The following is a 22154-nucleotide window of genomic DNA, read 5'->3' as shown; positions in this document are numbered from 1 at the left end:
TGGCCATCCTTCCTATTAATACTATCAGTATCAAAAACAACAATAGTAGGGATTAAAAACAGCCTTGGGATAAAAAAAGAAATACATGAATTACATATTTCTCCTTTAGACTCAAAATGCTGGATCTACATATTCATATAAAGGCATATCAAACTCTTCAGGACAGTAGATGATTTTGGTTTTTAATTCAAGTTTTTAGGTATTTGCTGCGAACTATTTCAGAACAAAAGCATCATATGAATTCATGAATATAGTTATTTGAGGGCATGTATTAACACATAATACATGAATTAAAATAGAGAAAGCATTCATAGAGATAATAATAAACTCTGATTCATAATGATAAGCGCAACATATGTTGAAGCTGTACATATTATTTGTAATACAGAATAACACAAAAACAAATTTTCTTGAAAATAGTGCTGAGAAAGTATTATGACACATAGACTACACCAGAGGAAACTGAATAAAACACATACAAAAGTGATGCTCTAAACATATTTTTCCTGCATAAAAGTCCATCTTATTAAAGGAGTTTCTGTGGCTGTAAAGAGTTAAATTATTGGCAACATGAATCAGGAAAAGCACAGATCAGGGAAGAAAAACATATCAGTTTTAAAGCACTTGTACACCACAGTCTCACCCAGGTAGCAGAAGGATTGTGATGTCCTAGTGAATCAATAAATTAGAAGTGTCTATTTTCAGAATCCAAATTTTGTCATATATCATAAGTTTGCCATATTTTATGAGGTCAAAGTGTTTCTTCAGGTTAATTAGTTATAATAGGAATGTTAATTCTGTGCATTTGGTTCTACATACTCGACATGACTATTAAGTAATTGTGTATACATGGTCTTAGGGAGATGAATCCACATTTCCCACTCTACAGACCTCAGTATGTTTTCAATGACAAATTTTAATCTCATTAAAACTCTGATGAGGTTAAAATAATAAATGTCAACTGCCATACACTATGAAAAAGTTGGTTTATGTCCTGGGGCACTTATGGTTATCTATATTGTCATCCTCCTTATTTTATTCTTTGTAGCCCCCAAAAGATGATTAATTAATCTCGTTTCTAAGTCCTGACATATTTGACATATGGTTGGCATTTTATATCTATGCAAATATATGCATGCATATATATGTAAGGTATTAGCTTACTAATACTTTAACTATATTATATAATAAATATGTAATTGTTAAATATTTTAATATATATTATTAACATGTTACATATAATTGTCATATGTAATAGTTGTTGAATACCTATAAGTACTGATTATGACACTTTCATGTTTTTTACTTTAAGGTTTATAATAGAATGTAAAGTGTATCAAGACACTGTGATTCCTTATAGGACTACATCATATCATTTTAGAAGACCTAATTATTTTAATTCAAATGACAATAAAATAGTAGCTGCTAATACAATAACTCCCTTCTATGTCCATAACATTGAGATATTATAGAAAGCATTGCCAATGCCCAGTTATAGGATCTAATTTATTCCTTTATAAATGTTGCCAAAGCATTCACATATTCTTCCCTAAAATACATGCCTATTTTAGATACTGTCTTATGATTTCTGGCAACATTTTTATTTTTTGGTACATAAGTATATTTAATTTAGTCAGTGGCCTAAACAGTACTAGCTTTACATGCTGTATAAGACACAATGCCACACATGTCTTTTCTTACAGTGAAAGAGTAATTTATTTAGGCAGCAAATCTCTTACCTGAAACCACAAGATTTGTGAATATAATAGAGCTAAGAATGAGAAGAGAAAAACTATAGACTGAAACTGCGTAAAACATCACCAGTTAGTTTAGATTACACTATATGCTTTTTAAAGCACATTTGTGGATATTGAATATTACATTGTAAATAAGATAGGAAAAATATATAGCTATTCTGTACTTATTATATTTTCATGAAAGGAAAGTAAGATACAAAAAGATTAAGAAATGTATCCAGAATCTAGTGGCTAGTTAAGACACAGATACAACTAAAATCCATTTTTCTTCAAGGGTACTCAAACACACTTTCCACTGTGCCATGAAAACTCATTGTCACCTCCATCTATATACCTCATAAATCTAATCTAAACAGAGATATCTTTTAATTCAAAATAATACATGCATGTGGGGATAACATTCAGTGTCATGGAAGGTTATAAAATAAAAGCTAGTAGCTTTCCCATCTGCTTCCATTTTTAGCCCAGGATTTTGGCAGTAATGACTTTTCAGTGTTTATTCATTTTCAAGAAATATATCTCAAACTAAATAATATTCTAAATCTCTACTTCCCTATTTAATTCACACTGCTCTATCTACTGCTATATTCTCCCTTATCTAATTTTTCTTAGTTTTGACTATTGTTTTGTTTTGGTAACTTTAGAAAGTATAAAGATATACACCATTTATTGATTTATTAAGTAGGGCTTAATTTCTTTTTTTTTTAAGATTTTATTTTATTTATTTATTTGACAGACAGAGATCACAAGTAGGCAGAGAAGCAGGCAGAGAGAGAGAGGAGGAAGCAGGCTCCCTGCCGAGCAGAGAGCCCGAGCCAGAATCCTGGGATCATGACCTGAGCCGAAGGCAGAGGCTTTAACCCACTGAGCCACCAAGGAGCCCCAGTAGGGCTTAATTTCTTAAAATATGAGAAGAAAAAATTATTGTTCTTTCATATCATTTCTCTATTATATCCACAAACTATATTAGCCATATCATGAATTTTATATTTCTAAAATTTATAATTATAAATCTCCTATTATGTTTTGAAAATTGAAAATAGACATGATTTACCTTTTATTATTATTATATTTCAAAAAATAAGTGTACTCTTATCTCACAAAGCCATAAAACTCAAAAGACTGTTCTGAGCATCTATATCAAATTTTAAACACAAATCTATTAAATCCTTTTATTTCCTTTAGAATTTCTATTTGAAATGTTTTCTGCTCTTGTTGCTTTGTTTTTATTGTTACTAAAAAAAAGATTAGGATGTTGGCTGCCTCTGCACAGCATGTGGCTCTTGATCTCAAAATTAGAATGCCATGTTGGGTGTAGAGATTACTTAAAAATAAAATCTTACTGGTTTCCTGCCTCACATTTAGGTCTTTCATCCATTCTGAATTATTTTTTTCTATGGTATAAGAAAGTTGTCCACTTTCATTCTTCTGCATGTTGCTGTCCAGTTTTCCCAACACCATTTGTTGGAGAGACTGTCTTTTTCCCATTGCATATTCTTGCCTCCTTTGTCTAAGATTAGCTGACCATCTCGTTGTGGGTTTATTTCTGGGTTCTCTATTCTGTTCCATTGATCTATGTGTCTTGTTTTTGTGCCAGTACCAGACTGTCTTGATTACTACAACTTTGTAATATAACTTAAAAGTCTGGAATTGTGATGCCTGCAGGTTTGCTTTTCTTTTTCAAGATTGTTTGGGCTATTCAGTGTCTTTTGTGGTTCCATACACATTTTAGGGTTGTTTGTTCTACTGAGATGCTGATGGTATTTTGATAGAATGCTTTGGGTAATACAGACATTTTAACAATATTTGTCCTTTCAATCCATGAATATGGACTGTTTTCCCATTTCTTTGTGTCCTCTTCAATTTCTTTCATCAGTGTTTTACAGTTTTCACAGTAAAGCGTAACCGTCCCTCAGAATAATGTACTGACCAGACATGTTTGAACATGTACCAGCAACAGGCCTCTTGGGGAGAGGATGATATACATCCTTGAAGCCGAGCAGCCCAGCCCGCTCAGGGTGGAATGCCCTCTGCTTTTTTCTGTTATCTCCCCTTCTCCTGTGATCACCTGTAGTTAATTAGATGATTCCTTCAAATGCGTTTACTCAACCACAAACCTATACCGCTTGATCAGGCATATCTTGCTTATCTATAATCTCCTTCATTGATTGTTATCTTGTATCTAATAAATAAGGGACTGAGAAGTTGTTCTGGGTGGCAGTCTTCTCAACTCCTGACCCCTGCTCCCTTTCTCTTGAAGCTAACTTGTTTGTGCCTCATTGTTCTCCTGTGCACCTTTAGAAAGCTGCAAGTGGCCGTTGGAAAGTGGCAGTACAGATCTTTCACCTCTTTGGCTAGGTTTATTCCTCGATATCTTGTTACTTTTGGTGCAACTGTAAAGGGATTGACTGATTTCTTTCTGCTGCTTCATTATTGGTGCATAGAAATTGAACAGATTTCTATATGTTGATTTTGTATCCTGTGACTTTAGTGACTTTAGTGAATTCATGTATCAGTTCTAGCAATTTTTTGGTGGAGTCTTCTGGGTTTTCTATGTAGAGTATCGTGTCATTGGCAAATAATGAAAGTTTGATTTCTTCCTTGTCAATCTGGATGCCTTTTATTTCTTTTGTTGTCTGATTGCTGAGAGTAGGACCTCCAGTACTATGTTGAACTATGAGAGCGGGAATCCTTATCCCTGACCTTAGGGGAGAAGTTCTCAGATTTTCCCCTTGAGGATGACTTTGGCTGTAGGTCTTTTGTATATGTCCTTTATGATATAGGTATGTTCCCTCTATCTCTGCTTTGTTCACGATTTTTATCAAGAATGGATTTGTTTAATCCATTCTTTAATTTGTTAAATGCTTTTTCTGAATCTATTCAGAGGATCATATGGTTCCTATCCCTTCTTTTATTAATGTGGTATATCATGTTGATTGTATTGCAAATATTAGACCACCCCTGAGCCCAGGAATAAATCTCACTTGATCATGGTAAATGATTCTTTTAATGTACTGTTGGATTTGATTTGCTAATATTTATTGAGAATTTTCACATCCATGTTCATTAGGGGTATTGGTCTGTAATTCTCCTTTTTAGTGGGGTCTTTGGTTTTGAAGATTTTATTTATTTATTTATTTAACAGAGAGAAAGAGAGAGAGAGAGAGCACACACAAGTAAGCAGAGAAGAAGGCAGAGGGAGAGGGAGAACCAGGCTCCCTGCTGATCAGGGAGCGCCATATGGGACTCGATCCCAGCATCCTGGGATCATGACCTGAGCCGAAGACAGAGACTTAACCGACTGAGCCACCCAGGCGTCCCATGGGTTTTTCGTTTTGGAATCAGGTAATGCTTGCCTCATAGAATGAATTTGGAAGTTTTCCTTCAATTTCTATTTTTTGGAACAGTTTGAGAAAAATAGGTATTAGTTCTTTAAATGTTTGGTAGAATTCCCCTGGGAAGCCATCTGGCTCTAGACTTTTGTTTGTTAGGAAATTTCTGATGACTGATTCAATTTCTTTGCTGGTTATCAGTCTGTTCAGGTTTTCTATTTCTTTCTAATTCAGTTTTGTTTTGATAGTTTATACGTTTCTAGGAATTTATCCACTTCTTCCAGATTGCCCAGTTTGTTGGCATATAATTTCTCATAATACTCTCTTATAATTGTTTGTATTTCTGTGGTATTGGTTATTATTTCTCTTCTCTCATTTGTGATTTTAATTATTTGGGTCCTTTCTCTTTTATTTTTGATAAATCTGGTGTTGGGCTCCCCGCCGAGGGGAGGAGGCACCCGGGCCAGCCGCAGGCCTCTCCTTGGGGCTGAGCGGGATGGCGAGTGTCGCGAACCCGGAACGCACCCACAGAAGACACCGGGCTCGGGAGGTCTGTCGAAGCAGGATCTCGCTTTATTGAGCAGGGCAGCGGCTTATATGGGGTGAGGGAAGGGAAGTGAGGTCAGCAAAGTGGGGGCCAATGGGGATGTGCCCTGTCGGCGGGAGTTGGGAGAGACACGCCCGGCAGGGGGTGGAGACTCACGGGAGACGAAACTGATGGGAAACCGAAACCGCCACTTTGGCGCCTTTGTGGTTGGCCATGTGGGTTCCCGATCCGGAAGAGAAGGCCACCCGGCGCCATCTTAGCCTCTTGGGGCCCAACATCTCCCCCTTTTGTTTTTGTATGCATGACTTCTGTCTTAGGTCGCCGGCGGCGGGCCTTCAGGCTTACCCGTCATCGGGGAATCACACTGCTTTGGTGTACCCCCTGTCTTAGGTTGCTCTGCGTCCCCCGCCGGTCTTACCCGTCATTGAATATCATGCCTGTATAGGGGTTTGGTCCCTGACCTGGCGTGGGTTGTTCCTGCAAGGAATCCCATCCGCCATAGGTCGTGAGACTATTGATGGGGCCCCTCGTAGGACTCGTCGTCACGGGTGGCCAGTCTCTGGTATTGAACATGGACGTTCATGAGTTGAATGGCCTCCACTCTTTTTTGGACGAATTGGGCAATCTTATTGATAATACAGGGGCCAAAGGTCAGCAGGAGAAGTAGGGTTAGGATGGGCCCCAGGAGGGAGAGGAGAAAGGGAAGTAAGCCATTAAAGCTTGTCCAGAAGGGGGAGGTCATCAGGGCGTGGCGGCGCTTCTCTAGGTCCTCCTGTAGCTTCTTGATTTTGTCTCGTACAATACCCGACCGGTTGGCAAAGAAACAACATTCCTCCTGTAAAAACAAACATATGCCTCCCTTTTCGGCTGTTAATAGATCTAAGCCTCGCCGGTTTTGGAGTACCACAGTGGCTAAGGAGTCCAATTGTTCCTGGAGGTTTAAGATGGTTCCCGCTATTGTTTGGAGATCATCAATCATTTGTTGGGAGAGTGTTTTATAAAAATGGAGAGAGGTGCCCAAACCGGCCTACCCAGTGGCTACCCCGGCAGTGATGCCGAGCCCCAATAAGAGAGGGATGGCGGGATTGGCTCGAGCATTTCTCTCTGCAATTTGTTGGCATTCCTCCTTGTATAGGGCTGTCCACTTTATATATAAGGCCCCTGGAAGAACGGCCCTAGCTAGCGACCGCCAGTCAGCTGCTGTACATGGGGCATGGGCCAGACCTCGGAGGATGGTTTCTGTCCATGGGGCATTGGGCCCGTCCTCTAATACTGCCTTTTTGAGCTCCTTAAGGTCCCCAGGTTCCCATGGGTACCAAGGAGCCGGACGGTTGCCTCCTGGGTTAACGTAAACAAAGTGCTGCCAGGAGGCAGAGAAAAGATTCCCAGTTTTAGAGCTCATAAGGCCCAACAGAGGAGCAGACACCATGCTTTCCCATCAGCCAGGGGGGAGGGGTTAGGCAGTCCAAGTCAGGCCAGAGAACACAGGGAAACTTCCCCGAAACAAAGAGAGTTTCGGCAGCTGCTTGGGAATATTCCCTATAGTCTCTGTCTCAAGTTAGACCAACCCCAGTTGACTCCAGTTATAGCCATTAACACGGGAAGTGAGTGAGGGAGAAGCCCCCACATCTATTAGGAGAAACAGAGAGAAATACAGCAAGAGTCCCCTTTGTTAGGGATGGCCCAGCAACCTGGGTTTACTAGAAGAAAGCACTAGAAGAAGGCTTATTTGCATAATTATTATCCAATATGTCAGGAGGAAATTTACTAGTTGACTCACCCGAATCTGGTTTTAGCTCTTAATACCTATCTCTTATATTCCCTCCCGACATGTACGATGTCCTCAGATTCAAACAGGGCAGACATCCTCCCCTTAAACAGAATGTAACCTTAATCAAGGGAAACACAAAGGGCAACGAGAAAGACACACAAAACAATTAACGAGCCGGCAAAGAAAGACGCTGCGCGATTTCGGTACAGAACCGAAAGTACAAATTCAAACGGCCAAGGGGAACCGCGAGTTTCCCCTGTGGCCCACAAACGAATGGGGCCAGGAAAAAGCGGGCCCCTCTAATCCCTGGGGCGTCCCCCAGGGTGGCAGGGGAGAAGTCCGAGTTCGTCAACTCCTTCTCAAGCTGCCCAAAATACGAAGCAACAACGTTGTTGTACGAAACAGAAAACAGAGCACCGATAACTGACAGACGAGACAGACGAACAGGGGAACAGGAACATCAATATCGAAACACAAGTGCTGGCCAGCTTACCTCCCGGTGGGAGTCGGTTGGGTCCTTGGGCAGGAGTCCGATGATCTTTATTGTATCGCAGGCGCCTGCGGGTGGTCAGCAGCTCCTGCTAGCTGAGCACCCCAGGCTGGGGTGGTGCAGGATTTTTATAGACAGGTACAAACAAGTTTTGGGTGGGGCGGAGCTGATTGGCTGACAATTTACTTGGTGTTAGTGGATTGGCTTTGGAGGACCCGCGAGCGCGAAGAAAAAGGCGGGAAGAGGGAGTGAGGAGGGGGAGTTGGACCTTATTACTCAGCAGAGAAGCATCCTGCCTACGTGACTATGCGGACCCCTGCCTACGTGACTATGCCTCGGCTATTAGCAGAAGGTATCTTGTTCAAACAGGAGACAAATGTCACACCCTAAAAGCCAAGCGGTTACAGAAAGGCAAAAGAGCGGTTAAATTGGTCAACAACTGGGGGAAGGGTCTTTCATTGCAAGGGGAGGAGGGGTATTCTTGCACAAACGGTTACAAGAAGGCAAAAGAGCAGTTAATTAGTTAACAACTGGGGGAAGGGTCTTTCATTCCCCCCCTTTTTCTTTATCATGGATAGAATCTTATATCCATTTGTCCTGTTCAGTCTGGGGCTCGGTTTGTTTAAGGAGTTGATATTGCTGCGTCAGTACCATGGTCTGGATTACTGACAAGCGGTCTTTTATAAACTGTACGAGTTTATTTAAGATACAAGGGCCAATGGAGAGGTTTAGTAGAAGTATAATAAGGGGCCCTAAGATGGTGGATAGTAAGGTGGTGAGCCAAGGAGATCGATTAAACCAATTTTCAAACCAGCCCTGGTGGGATTCAAAATCCTTTTTTCTTTGGGCTAGTCTTTCTCTGAGTTTATCCATGGTTTCCCTAACAACCCCTGTATGGTCCGCATAAAAACAACATTCTTCCTTGAGGGCTACGCATAATCCCCCCTCTCTCAAGAACAATAGGTCCAGCCCTCTCCTGTTTTGTAGGACCACCTTGGAGAGGGAGGTTAGGGATTTTTCTAAGGCAGTGATATTGAAGGCCTGGTTACAATTGGGAGTCTCCTGGTGGAATGTTACATTCCTGCTATCAAACATCTTTGTTAATGAGATTTAGGTTTAGAAGAAATTTAACTTTATTTACCTTTCCTTCTACCTCCACCTCCTTCAGTTTTTCATGGAGGGTAGGGTGACATTAGGGCTATTGATAAGGTAACTTCTTTGTTGTAAATCTCAAGGACACTTGCAAACCAAGGGAGACTCCTACCCTGCAGGACTGTGATTTCTGCAAGTTAGCTATTTATCGTTTTATGGCAGTCAGGGGTGCCTGAGGAATGCTACACATATGGAGGGGAGCGGGTGAAGGGGGGGTGCAAGGCGCCAGCTTTTGCTTTGTCCTCAGCCAGCCTCCTGCTCCCTCATCATTCCCCCCTGAACAATTTTGACCCTTAAATCTCTAAGGTGGTTGAAGGTGGAAGGTCTCATCTTCTGTAACTTCTTCATGCTGAATAGGGGCGTAGAGCTGTCCCTACCTGCTCCGGTCAATATTGGTCAGGGTAGGGACGTATAAGGGAGTTACGAAAGGTGGAGGCAGCTGAATCCAGCGCTGACAGTGAAGAGGCGTCCTCGCGTGCAATAAGGATAAAACATTGTCCTATGCTCCGGAGGGGGGGGGCAATAAGGAGGTGGAGGAGTGGGCGCTGATGGTTGGAGGAAGGGATTAGTAGAAGGGGGGCGCGTAGGAGGGCCTTCAGCCCGAGATTTGGGTTGGAGATCCGGGGGCCAAGGAGCTGCATCAAAGGGATCTAGCGAGGGATAGAGCCTCTTTGGTTTAACAGGGGGGTCTCCAGTGGTGTTTGAGACGGTGGAGGCGGGCTCCTTTGAGGGCTGGTGGGATTCATTTGGGGCAGCTGCTTTGGGAGGGTTAACATGGGCTTTGCGAACTAATTGTTCGATACGGTCCCAGGTGTCCCAGTCAAAGAGATTACTTTCAGGCAGCCAAGGGGCGGCTTTAATAAGGGTTTCCCATGTTTTGAGAGCCTGGGAGTCGGTGAGGGAAAGACCGCGGCTCTTCAGAAGGAAGCGTAGGGATTCTAAGGAAGGGTCATTTTTAGAAAAGGACTGCCCCATAGCTTATGGGGGTACACTCACCCATAGACTGAATGGCCCGTCTCGAGAAAAGTGAGGTTCCTCACACGGGGCACCAGTTGTTGGGCTCCCCGCCGAGGGGAGGAGGCGCCCGGGCCAGCCGCAGGCCTCTCCTTGGGGCTGAGCGGGATGGCGAGTGTCGCGAACCCGGAACGCACCCACAGAAGACACCGGGCTCGGGAGGTCTGTCGAAGCAGGATCTCGCTTTATTGAGCAGGGCAGCGGCTTATATGGGGTGAGGGAAGGGAAGTGAGGTCAGCAAAGTGGGGGCCAATGGGGATGTGCCCTGTCGGCGGGAGTTGGGAGAGACACGCCCTGCAGGGGGTGGAGACTCGCGGGAAACGAAACTGATGGGAAACCGAAACCGCCACTTTGGCGCCTTTGTGGTTGGCCATGTGGGTTCCCGATCCGGAAGAGAAGGCCACCCGGCGCCATCTTAGCCTCTTGGGGCCCGACAATCTGGCTAGGAGTTTATCAACCTTATTAATGTTTTCCAAAGAATCAACCAACTCCTGGTTCTACTGGGTTTTTTGTTTGTTTCTATATCGCTTATTTCTCCTCTAATCTTTATTATATCCCTTTCACCTCAGGCTTTGGATTTCATTTGTTGTTCTTTTTCTAGCTCCAGGTGTAAGGTTAGGTTGTATATTTGAGATTCTTTCCTGCTTCTTGAGGTAGGACTGTATTGCTACATACTTCCCTCTTATGACTGCTTTTGCTACATCCCAAAGGCTTTGAACCATTGTGTTTTCATTTGTTTCCATGTTTTTTTTTTTTAATTTCTTCTTTAATTTCCTGGTTGATCCATTCATTCTTTAGCTGGATGTTCTTTAACCTCCATGCATTTGTGGTCTTCCCAAATTTTTTCTTGTTATTGACTTCATGTTTCATAGCGTTATGGTCAGAAAATATGCATAGTATTATCTCATGCTTTTTTTATTAGTTGAGCCCTGATTTGTGACCTAGTATGTGATCTGTTCTGAAGAATGTCCCATGTGCACTTAAAAGAATGTGTTTTCTGCTGCTTTAGGGAGAAATGTTCTAAATATATGTTAAGTCCATCTGGTCCAGTGTGTCATTCAAAGCCATTGTTTTCCATATTGATTTTCTGCTTAGATGATCTACCCATTAATTTAAGTGGGAGTGTTAAAGTGTCCTACTAATATTTAATTATTATCAATAAGTTCCCTTATGTTTGTTATTAATTTTATTATATATCTGGGTACTCCCAAATTGAGGGCATAAATATTTATAAGTGTTACATCTTCTTGTTGGATAGTCCCCTTTATTATGATGCAGTGCCTTTCTTCAACTCTCGTTATGGTTTTTGGTTTAAAATCTCGTTTGTCTGATAGAAGTATGGCTACTCTGTCTTTCTGTTGATATACATTTGCATGGTAAATGTTTCTCCATCCCCTCATTTCAATCTACAGGTGTCTTTAGGTCTAAAGTAAGTCTCTTGTAGGCAGCATATACATGGATCTTTTTTTTTTTTTAAATAAATTCTGACACTCTATGTCATTTAGTCCATACATTCTGAGTGCTTACTGATCAATATGAATTTAGTGTCATTTTATTACTTGTTTTGTCTTTGTTTCTGGAGGTTTTCTCTGTTCCTTTCTAGTCTTTGTCACTTTTGGTCTGTCTTTCCTATTCAAAGAGTTCCCTTTAATATTTCTCGCAGTGTTGATTTAGTGGTTATAAACTCCTTCAAGGTTTTGTTGTTATTGTTGTTGTTGTTGTTGTTGTTGTTGTTGTTTGGTCTGAGAAACTCTCTCCTTCTATTCTGAATGATAGCCTTGCTGGGTAGAGTATTTTTGGCTGCAGAGTTTTCCCATTCAGCACGTTGAATATATATGATGCCACTTTTTTTTGTCTGTCAATTTTGTGGAGAGGTCTGTTACTAGAGTTATTTGTCTTTTGTAGGTTAGGTCTTCTATTGTCTTGCTGCTTTTAGGATTTTTCACTTATCACTATTTTATTTTTATTTTATTTTATCTTTATTTTATAAATTTATAAATTATTTTATTTATTTTAATTATTTATTTTATAAATTTATAAATTTAAATACTTTTGTTGATTTTGATGAAATTTCTCTGTGTCTCCTGGATTTGGATGTGTTTCCTTCCTCAGATCAGGGAAGTTTTCAGCTGTAATTTCCTCAAACCTTCTGCCTCCTTTTCGCTCTCTTCTTCTGGGGCTCCTATGATACAAATGCTATTATCCTTTATGGAGTCATTGAGTTTCCCAAGTCTACATTAGTGATTTAATATTTTTCTTCCCCTCTTCTTTTCAACTTTGTTAATTTCCCTAATTTTATCTTCTTTATCACTTATTCATTCCTCTACTTCTTCCATCCTTACAGCTAATTGGTTTTGAGTCTCAGTTATTGCATTTTTCATTTTGGCCAGATTAGTTTTTTGGTCTTTTATCTGTGGAAAGGGCCTCCCTGGTGTCCTCTATGCTTTCTCAAGCCCAGCTAGTATCCTTATAATTGTTACTTTAAATTCTGCATTAGGCATATTACTTATATCTGTTTCAATTAGATCCCTGGCTGTGATATTTTCTTGTTCTTTCTTTTGGGATGAATTCATCTGTCTTGGTATTTTGTCTAGGTCTCTGTCTTCTGTGTATTAGGAAACTGTTATTGTTTCCTCCTCCTGAGAGTAATGACTTTATGAAGAAGAGGTCACATACTGTCCAGAGACTTGTGCTCCAGGGAGTGTCTCTGGTATATGCCATGCTCACTCTGCTATTCTGTTTTGGCTGCTCTTTCCCTCAGGTCAGTCCTCCGCAGAGTTTCTCCTTACCTGGAGTCAGCTTTGTAGAACTCTGTGGTCAGTAGGCCTGGTTCTTGGGGGGCAGGGGTTATGCTGGTTTTCTGGGAGAGGGGCCCACTGCACGGGTTCAGGCACACTCTCCTGAGGAAAGCAGTACAAGCAGAGCAGAGGGGCAAGGCTTGGTGTACACAGTTTAGGCCACCACTATTGGTGCTGTGCTGCATACTGAAGTTAGTTTATACTGAGGGAAGGAGGAGGGAAATGGTATCCACCACACTCTTGTCCCCAGAGAGGCAATGCCACCTCTCTCAATTACACTCCAGGAAGGGGGAACTGTCTCTCCCAGTGCATTATAAAGGATCCTCAGATCACGACATTCTACTCCAGAGCTATCTACTCTCCTTCTCCATAGGAGCACTGCAGTGCCCTCAGGGCTCCACACCAGCCACTCCACAGATGTCTAAACTCCAGTTTTTGAGCTCTGCTGATAAAAATTCAGAAAAAGCAGCCTGTCTTTTTTTTCCCAGGCAATGGCTTTGGGAAGTGATTTCCTTGTGCCATCCTCTGTGTGCTCTTTCTCTTTCTCTGTCTCTCTCCTCTCTCCATGACCAGGACTCTCTCCGCTCCATAGCACCCCTGATCTGTTTCTCCCCCAAACCATGTCTCTGCACCTCCTATGTTCCACGATTGGCCTTTTCTCTCCCTCTCCCTCTAGTGTGTCCTGTCAGTCCTCAGATCAATTTCTTGGTATTCAAAATGACTTGATATTTATCTAGCTATGTTCAAGGGATGAGGCAAGCCTAGGGTCTTCCTACCATCCCCCAATCTCAGCTCCTCTCTCTCTATATTTTTTAAATATGGCCACCCATTCTGCAGTTGAAAAAAAAAAAAAACTATGTTCACATAGATTTTTATTTGAATGTAAAAATTTACCCAACTTTCATTTATGTGACTTGTGCATATTTTAAAAATCTTATCTAAGACATCAGGAAATAATCTAGATAATTTAGAGTTTTCCTTTTCATGTTTAGGTCCTAATCATTCTAAAAATAACTTTGGCAAGATACAGTATATGTATTTACTCACATCTTATTTTTCTTATACACTATTTTTACATATGCAGAGCCAACTGTACTGGTATCATTAATTAAATAGTCCAAATTTAACTCACTTATTTGTAATGCCCCTCTGTGTAGTATTACTTATTAGTTAAGACATATAGTTACTAGACCAAAAAGAGTAAGAGACAAATGGGAGGAAATTTTCAAAAAGAAAGTTACATCTATGCTAAAGATCTTCTTTTTCTCTTTTTAGAAGAAGGAAGTTCCTTAAAAATTATTGGCTATGTGTCCTGATCCAACCACATCTTTATTCCTAGTTTCTTTAATCAGCTAGATTAAGTTTAAAGTGAAACCTTTAAATCCAGGCTTTTTTTTCTACATGGCGAAGCATGTGTGACACAACTTTGCCTGTTTTGATGAAGAATTCCAGGGAGTCCAACAGCCAGTAAGAAGGTGGAAATGTCTAGGAGAGTCTGAAGCAAGTTTTTCCTGAGGGATGGTCTTAAGCAGTAATGGATCATTTAATAATGTTAGGAAATAATTGCATCTGCCTTACTGGCAGAATCCTCTCTCTCGGTATTATGGCTATTGGGAAAATTTGCGGGCAGCAACAGTGGGTTGAATTTGTCCCATTCTATGCAGTGTGTATGCGTCATTCTTAATTGAAAGATACTACTGATAGCCCTATTTCTCCTCTTCCAAATAGTGTTGTAAAACTATATTTATCATAGATGTCACTTATTCCGTGACAGAAATTGCTCAAAAGTCACAGACACATGTTTAGACCTTTTTTCTATATTATAGATTATATTCTTTTCACCTTTTCTTTTCCTCTTCCCATCAACCTGAAATAAAAGACTTCATGTTCCCAGGGAATTTTATACATGCAGGATAGAAGGAAACCTGAATTCATGAATATCCATATAGAAGGCTGCCTGACAAATGGACATGTTTCATGTAAATCAGTGAAAAATTCACTTGTATTGTGTTAAGCTAAAGAGATCTGGGACTAGCATTACCCCTACTTACATATCTTACATGTCTGGAAAACTCTTTCCCATGACTTAGCAAAGGAAAATTATAAGCCACATCTTAAAAGTCACTAACTTTAACAAAAAAAGGAAAATCTGAGAGAAACCTATTAAAATAGACCTAATGGGGCACCTGGGTGGCTCAGTTGGTTGAGCAGCTGCCTTTGGCTCAGATGGTGATCCCAGGGTCCTGGGATTGAGCTCCCTGTTGGGCAGTCTGCCTCTCCCTCTCCCTTAGCCCCTCTCCCTGTTCAAGCACTCTCTCTCTCTCTCCTTCTCTCTCAAATAAATAAATAAAATCTTTAATAAAAAGTAAAATAGACCTAATAGAGGTGATTGATAAGGACTTTTGGAAAGAATGAAGAGGTTTAATGAAATTACATTCAATAGTAAAAGAGCTTCTGGAACTGAAGATGAATAATTTCCAGTTCTGAATATTTAAATGAAAAAACAGAACTCAAAGTGATAAAGATTATTGATGGAATTGTACTAGTGTTTTGAATGAAAACATAAATGAAAAAGCTCAGAACAAAGGTGGACAACATGCGATAAAGATAAACTAAGTTGTTTGATAATGCATTCTTAATGATAAGAATCCCTGTGAAAGATGAACAGAGTACTAATAATCATACAGATCTTTATATTCCCTTGAATCTTAGTAGTTACAGATAGTAAGATAATTATTTTATTTATCTCTCAGATACATAAAAAAGTGAAAATTGCTGGATAAAAGTAAAGTATCTAGTTAACTAATATAGAAATTCAAATCCAATTTCCACCTTCTACTACCTGTGTGATCTCTTTTGCAACAAGGGTTTTCATCTATGAAATACAAATAGCAATATAATCTATCTCACAGGAAATTTATAAGAATTAAATGCAATGATATACATAAAGTATTTAATGCATTTTCTAGAACATAAGATAACATAAGATGTATATAAAACTGTTGTTTCTCTTGTTAAACACATATACACAAATTCCATACATATTTTTCTACCATTTTAACATATATATAATGCACATTCATTTATATATATTTTTCTATCATGTTACTTAATATAGAGTTAAAATCAAGCTAAGCATTCTTGGAAGCCCTGAGGGAGTGGAATAATGGAATAATATTGGTGAGTAAAAAGAACTAGAATTCAAGAGGTCTCAAGCATGTCCCTGTGTGGATCATAAAAGCGTATTTTTTAGCCCTCCTTAATACTCATCACCCATTTAGCCCATCCCCTACCCAACTCCCCTCCAGCAAGCCTGCTTGTTCTCTATAGTTAAGAGTCTCTTATGGTTTGCCTCCCTCTCTTTTTAATCCCTTCCCTAAGGTTCATCTGTTTTGTTTCTTAAATTTCACATGTGAGTAAAATCATATGGTATTTGTCTTTCTCTGACTAACTTGGTTCACTTAACATAATACACTCAAGTTCCACTCATGTCATTGCAAATGACAAGATTTCATTTTTTTGGATGGGTAAGTACTATTCCATTATACTTGTATACACACACACACACACACACACACACACACACACACACACATAAAGAACATCTTCTTTACCCATTCATCAGTCAACAGATATTTGGGCTCTTTCCGTCATTTGGATATTGCTGCTATAAACATCAGGGGCATGTACCACTTAGAATTTGTACTGTTGTGTCCTTTGGGTAAATACCTCATAATGCAATTGCAGGATTGTAGGGTACTTCTATTTTTAACTTTTTGAGGAACTGCCACACTATTTTACAGAGCGGGCTATACCAATTTAAATTCTTATCAATAGTTAAGAGGGCTCCCCTATCTCTGCATCCTTGCCAATATCTGTTGTTTCCTGTGCTGTTAATTTTAGCTGTTCTCCATGTGTGAGGTGATAACATATGATCTCTCAGAAAACATACATTGTTTGTATTTGAGAAACATAGTTGAGATAGAAATACAACCAAATTAAGGAGGAATCCCTTCTATTTACTTCCATCTCCCTTGCTCTTCTCTTTAGAGGCCACACTAAAACTAACGGAGCAAAAAACAAAACAAACAAGAAGGAAACACATAAAAGTTTCCAATCATAGATTCAAATTTACACATATTGTGACTCCAGTTAAGCAACTAAATAGAAAAACACTTCATTGTATTATAGTCACACTTGAAACACATGACCACTAATCTCACATTTACTGTAGTGTACTGCGTGGTCAGCCAACACTTGATTTTCCCTGAAATCTTTCTCATTATGCCTTTCAACACTTGATCCTTCATAATTGATTCTCCACTCATCAATCAGAGTGATGCTTTTATCTTTACAGAGAGATTAGAGACAGTCAGATTATACCACTCCTCTGTTTAAAATCCAAACTACTTCATTGCTATCATGTGAAATTCCATGCCTTACCAAAGCCTGCAAAACATAACCACTCCTCTCCTTACTCACTGTGCATCATCAACGCTGGGCTTCCTGCTGTTTTCTGATTGTTCCAAGACTGTAGGGCATTTCCTTGGTACTCATCCCATTTGAAATGTCCTTTTCCCAGCCCTTTATTCAAACGACTCGTTATTTCTGCTCAAATATCTTCTCCTTACAGGCTCCCTAACATTTCTCCCAGCTACCTATTGTACAAATCACTTTCTGTTCCTTCACTGTTTTCTTTAATAAAACTTAACACTATCTAAATTTAAGAACTTTCTCAATTTTCTTATTTATCATAATCTGTTTCACTAGCTTATTTTCAGCACATGATGCTTTATAAAGGTTCAGTAAATGTTCACTGAATTAACTTTGAATGCATTTATCAAAACTAATATTTCAAAATGGGATAAGACAAATAATAATACAATGTGCACAATTATTTGGAAATATAAATAGTCAAATAGAAATTCCGAGATTTGCATAGCCATATATAGTCATTCTGCTTGTATTTACTATATATCTTACCGTGAATGTAAATTCTACTTGCTTAATCAACAAATATTTATTTACTGACTGCTATGTGCCAGGAAGCTCGGATCAGTAAACAATACAGAAAAGGCCCTTGCCCTTCCTGTAGAACTCAAATTCTAGTTCTATATCTATCTGTTGAACTAGAAAAGTGTATATCAAGAGTGATTCAGATGATTAAGGAAAATCTGAAACTATAATAACAGGCAGTACTTATCAGCACTGGTAGTCCCATATAATCATAAGTATAAAGATATTACAGTATTTTTTTTTTTTTTGTAAAATGGTTAATGATGCAAAAGTCTTAGGAAGAATGCTTCCTAATGAGTTTTATGTGCTGTTTTTTGGGAAGAGGATTCTGTAGTACCAATAATAATGAAAATCTAAAGGGGCATAAGAAAAAAAGGATGAAGGGTTAAAATAGTGAAGGCCTTCTGGTATCAGAGGAGTTGAAGTTTGGGAAGAAAAAGAAAGAGTGAATGGAATACGTTTTCTAATATTGAGCACATCAGGCTCCTTAATATTCAGAGGTACAAAGTTTGCAAGTGGAAATACCCTGAAAATAGTTCCTGCTAAGTGTTTTTAGTTTTTCTGATTGGATTATATCTGAAGCCATCACCGGGTTGCCTCTTAATGGCATGTTACTTAGCCTTTCATTACTGGTCAGGGTATTTGAAGGAGGCAACATTTTGGTGTTGCCAGGATTGAACACATATGCAAAGATTCTAGGAGATGGTGAAATATGAGGCCCAAACTGTCATTGTTTTACAGATACTGGAGAGAATTTCTACACCAGACTGATACTTATATCATTCATAAATGAGGAAATTATATGACTATAAAAGAACCTAGTATATCTTTCATTAATGATATGAGTGTTTAGGTTGGCAAAGAAATATTTTAAAATGTTTAAGTGTTAACAAAGTTTAATTTTACGTTTCTTCAAGTTTAACCAGGGTTTGTAGTATACCTAAGCAAAGGTTAATCTAAAACATCTTCTAAAAGGAGTAAATTTCCATTCATTCTCACATTTGGAGAAATAAACTTAAAGAAAGGAAAAGTGTGTATTAAAAACAAAGTGAGGTTTGGTATTTTCATTACACAAAATGTATTGAATGAATGAAGTTCCTATATTTCACATCCACAGTTAAATGCACACTAGTAGACTTCTGTGATAATGGCCATAGGTAAATTACTGAGATATGCATGGAATTTTATTCTATAATGTTATTACACAGCATATCTGTACATTTTTTATATATATGTTTGAAAGAAAAACAAAAACTAGCATTGTAGCCAAACTTTCCATAAACTACAAAATAGTATTTTGTTGCTATTCTTTCTGTTGAAGTTAGAGAGCAAATAAAGATGGCATCTAATGTAAAGCAAGTTATGAGCATGCTCCAACATCTGTATAAAAATACAAAAAATTACATTTTTTAAAGTAGGAAATCAATCAAGAAGTAGGAAATCAGCCAAGGAAATACATTTCTCACTCTTCTGACTATAAATCATGTGTATTTGGGCACTTTTCCTTAAGAAATCAAAATATATTTTTTCCAGTTTGAAAATAAGACAATTATTAGAGACATAACAGAGGAAAATAACTTGCTTTCTAAAAAGTCTTCTAGAAATAATTGTAGTCTTGAAAGTACTTGATTAAATTACATGTGATTATAAAGTTGGGCAGAAGCAAATGATTCTATTATTCCATTTACCATAGGTGCATTAACAAGGTTGAGGAGCTAAGAGATTGAATGAGCGTGCACCTAAACAAAAGAACTGGAAAAGTAGTTTTCTTCTGCTTCACAGAAGTCATCTCAGAAGAATTAAAACCCATTGCAAATAGCTTCCTGAGCAATTTTTAATAGGTTGATGATGAAAAAGTGTACATTAACTAATTCGTGATTGACTCTGAAATAAATGGATTTTACTGCATCAGAAGACAACCTAGACCATTCATGTCATAATTCTTGTCAAGCAGTATTAAAGTCAGTGATGCTTTATTAATTAAAAACTTAACATTTTACACATTTATATGTAAATTTATTCAGTATTATTTCTTTTTCCCCAAAGAAACTTTCTTCACAGTTTTTTTTATAATATATAATACAATAAATATATAATACTAGATGAAAGGCAAAATAGTCCTTTGAGTATATCTCATATGTTCTTAAAATACTGAATAAAAACACACATTCTTAAATAAGAGGTATCTTCAATCATCTTGGTGGCATATTTCATGTTCTAGTTCTTCACTCACAGTTCTTCTGGATGAGAAAACAATTCTATTGTCACAGGCCCCATTAGTCCATAAGCATGTCTTTCTCTGGAGGGGAGGTTTGGGGAACAGAGAATATAATGTACAAGAATTGAAATAGGTCAGAGTGCTCTGAGTCACTCTGGAAATAGGAAAGTTTTATTTTTTTAATGAAGGATTTAAATATTTTATTTATGGAGACAAATTCTCTAAATTCTTTTGATATATAGTTTAATTCTTCATTTCAGAAACACTGGGCCTATGGAAGTCCTAATTTTCAATCTAGCCCATATTTAGCATAAAATAAAAACATGCCATTGAAAAACACCATAGTCAGCCATTCCTAAGTATATAACTAAATTTGTGCACTAGCTTACTGAGTTATTCCTGAAATTTGCATTTCTTATACTTGCATTAGTATGTATGTTTTCTGTTACTCCTATTCGTCTATATTTGACAAATCGGAGACATCTTGATATTGCTGAGAATCCATACACCCCAGATGGAAGTTGTCATTTTTGACATTTCTGCTGACTTAATCTGCTTATCATGGAACATTTCTAATGTTGAGGTAGGTTTAGATTTACATACAGGATTACAAGTGCCAGACAAGTTAGCACCTAATGGAAGTTCTTAATTTTTTTCTTTTTCTCAAAGAAGAGACATTTTGAAATTCAGCTGTCCATATACAGTGAAGTTAAAATGTCCCTTTTCCAAGTTTGATCAGATTTGATGATACTTGGGTCAACCAAATTATAAAACCCTGAATAAACACTTCGTCCCTTAGAAAAAAGTTCAGGTAAATTAACTGGCTAATTTTTTTTTTTTTTTATAGCATCCAGAATATTTTTACTGCCAGAATCAAGGCAGATCCTGCTTAGACCTTCGTGAGGAGCCCACCATCCAGGAATAAGAGTAGAGAAAGATGTTCGGGATGTTTGCAACAGAAAATCCAGCTCCACAGAAACGCTGTGGAAGAGCAGCACCGTCTGACTGGCTCTGGGGTTGCATCCCAGAGGCTAGACTCAAGTCTTGGCCTATAGCAATTGCCTGCTTGGAGATGTCTGCCAATAAGGTAGACCCAAGACTCTCTCTCCATCAACTGCTATTATAGGAAGATATGTGAAGCACCTCTGAACCAGACAGAAAACTATGAGGGGAGCCCCAAGCCACCTAGTTCTCTCAGGGACCCTCAAGCTTCTGGGCTAGTCTAAACACCACTGAGCTGCCTGGTGGGAGTAGGTGTTGGGCAGGATAGTATTATCCTTCTCACTTATGATTATATATACAGAGAGAAATCACAGGTATCTGGTAAATAGATATATGTATGTGTGTGAACTCCACGTCCATTTTCCTATTTAATAAAATATATTTCACTTTAAGTGGTAAAATAACTGAAAAGAAGGAATTGCTGCAGCTATTTCTCCTCCACAAGCAGTGTTGGTTTCTTAAATCCTTTAAAGAAGGTTAAGGAAAAAATACTGGAATATTATTAGGAATTTAAGGTCAATTCCGTTTCATTAATTTAAACTGTGTTTTTTATTTGAACTACAAAGGTTAAGGTCATATCATGAAAGAAGCTGAGATAACCCTTCTAGCTTCTAGATTCTTTCTATTTCAAACCCTAATTTTGTATCTCCTATTATTTATATATATACCTATGGCTTATCTAATTTTCATTCTTCCTCAGTGATAACCTCTTAAATTGTTTATCTCACTTTTAAAGTCAAGTTGAAGTGTTTATTCTTCTGTTCAAATATACAAAAAAAATGTGGCTTTCTTTATTATTTATAACAAAGCTCAAATTTTCAAAGAAGACTCATGCTCACTCTTAACAGAACATAATTTTTAAAAATTTTGCCAATTAAAAGTAGATTAGCATTTTCTAACATAAAACAGTTTATTTAAATTTAATACATTTGATTTTTGGATATACCCAGTGAATTAAGAATTCACAGTTGTCATCAAACCTCATTCTCCTCCATTCAAAAGAAATTTCTCTGCTTTTTCCAATCCTCAATAATGACTAGATGTAGTGGGAAGTTTA

Source organism: Mustela erminea, chromosome 5 (assembly GCF_009829155.1).
Source record: "Mustela erminea isolate mMusErm1 chromosome 5, mMusErm1.Pri, whole genome shotgun sequence".
Lineage (NCBI taxonomy): Eukaryota > Metazoa > Chordata > Mammalia > Carnivora > Mustelidae > Mustela > Mustela erminea.
Note: the sequence above shows the minus strand (reverse complement) of the source record.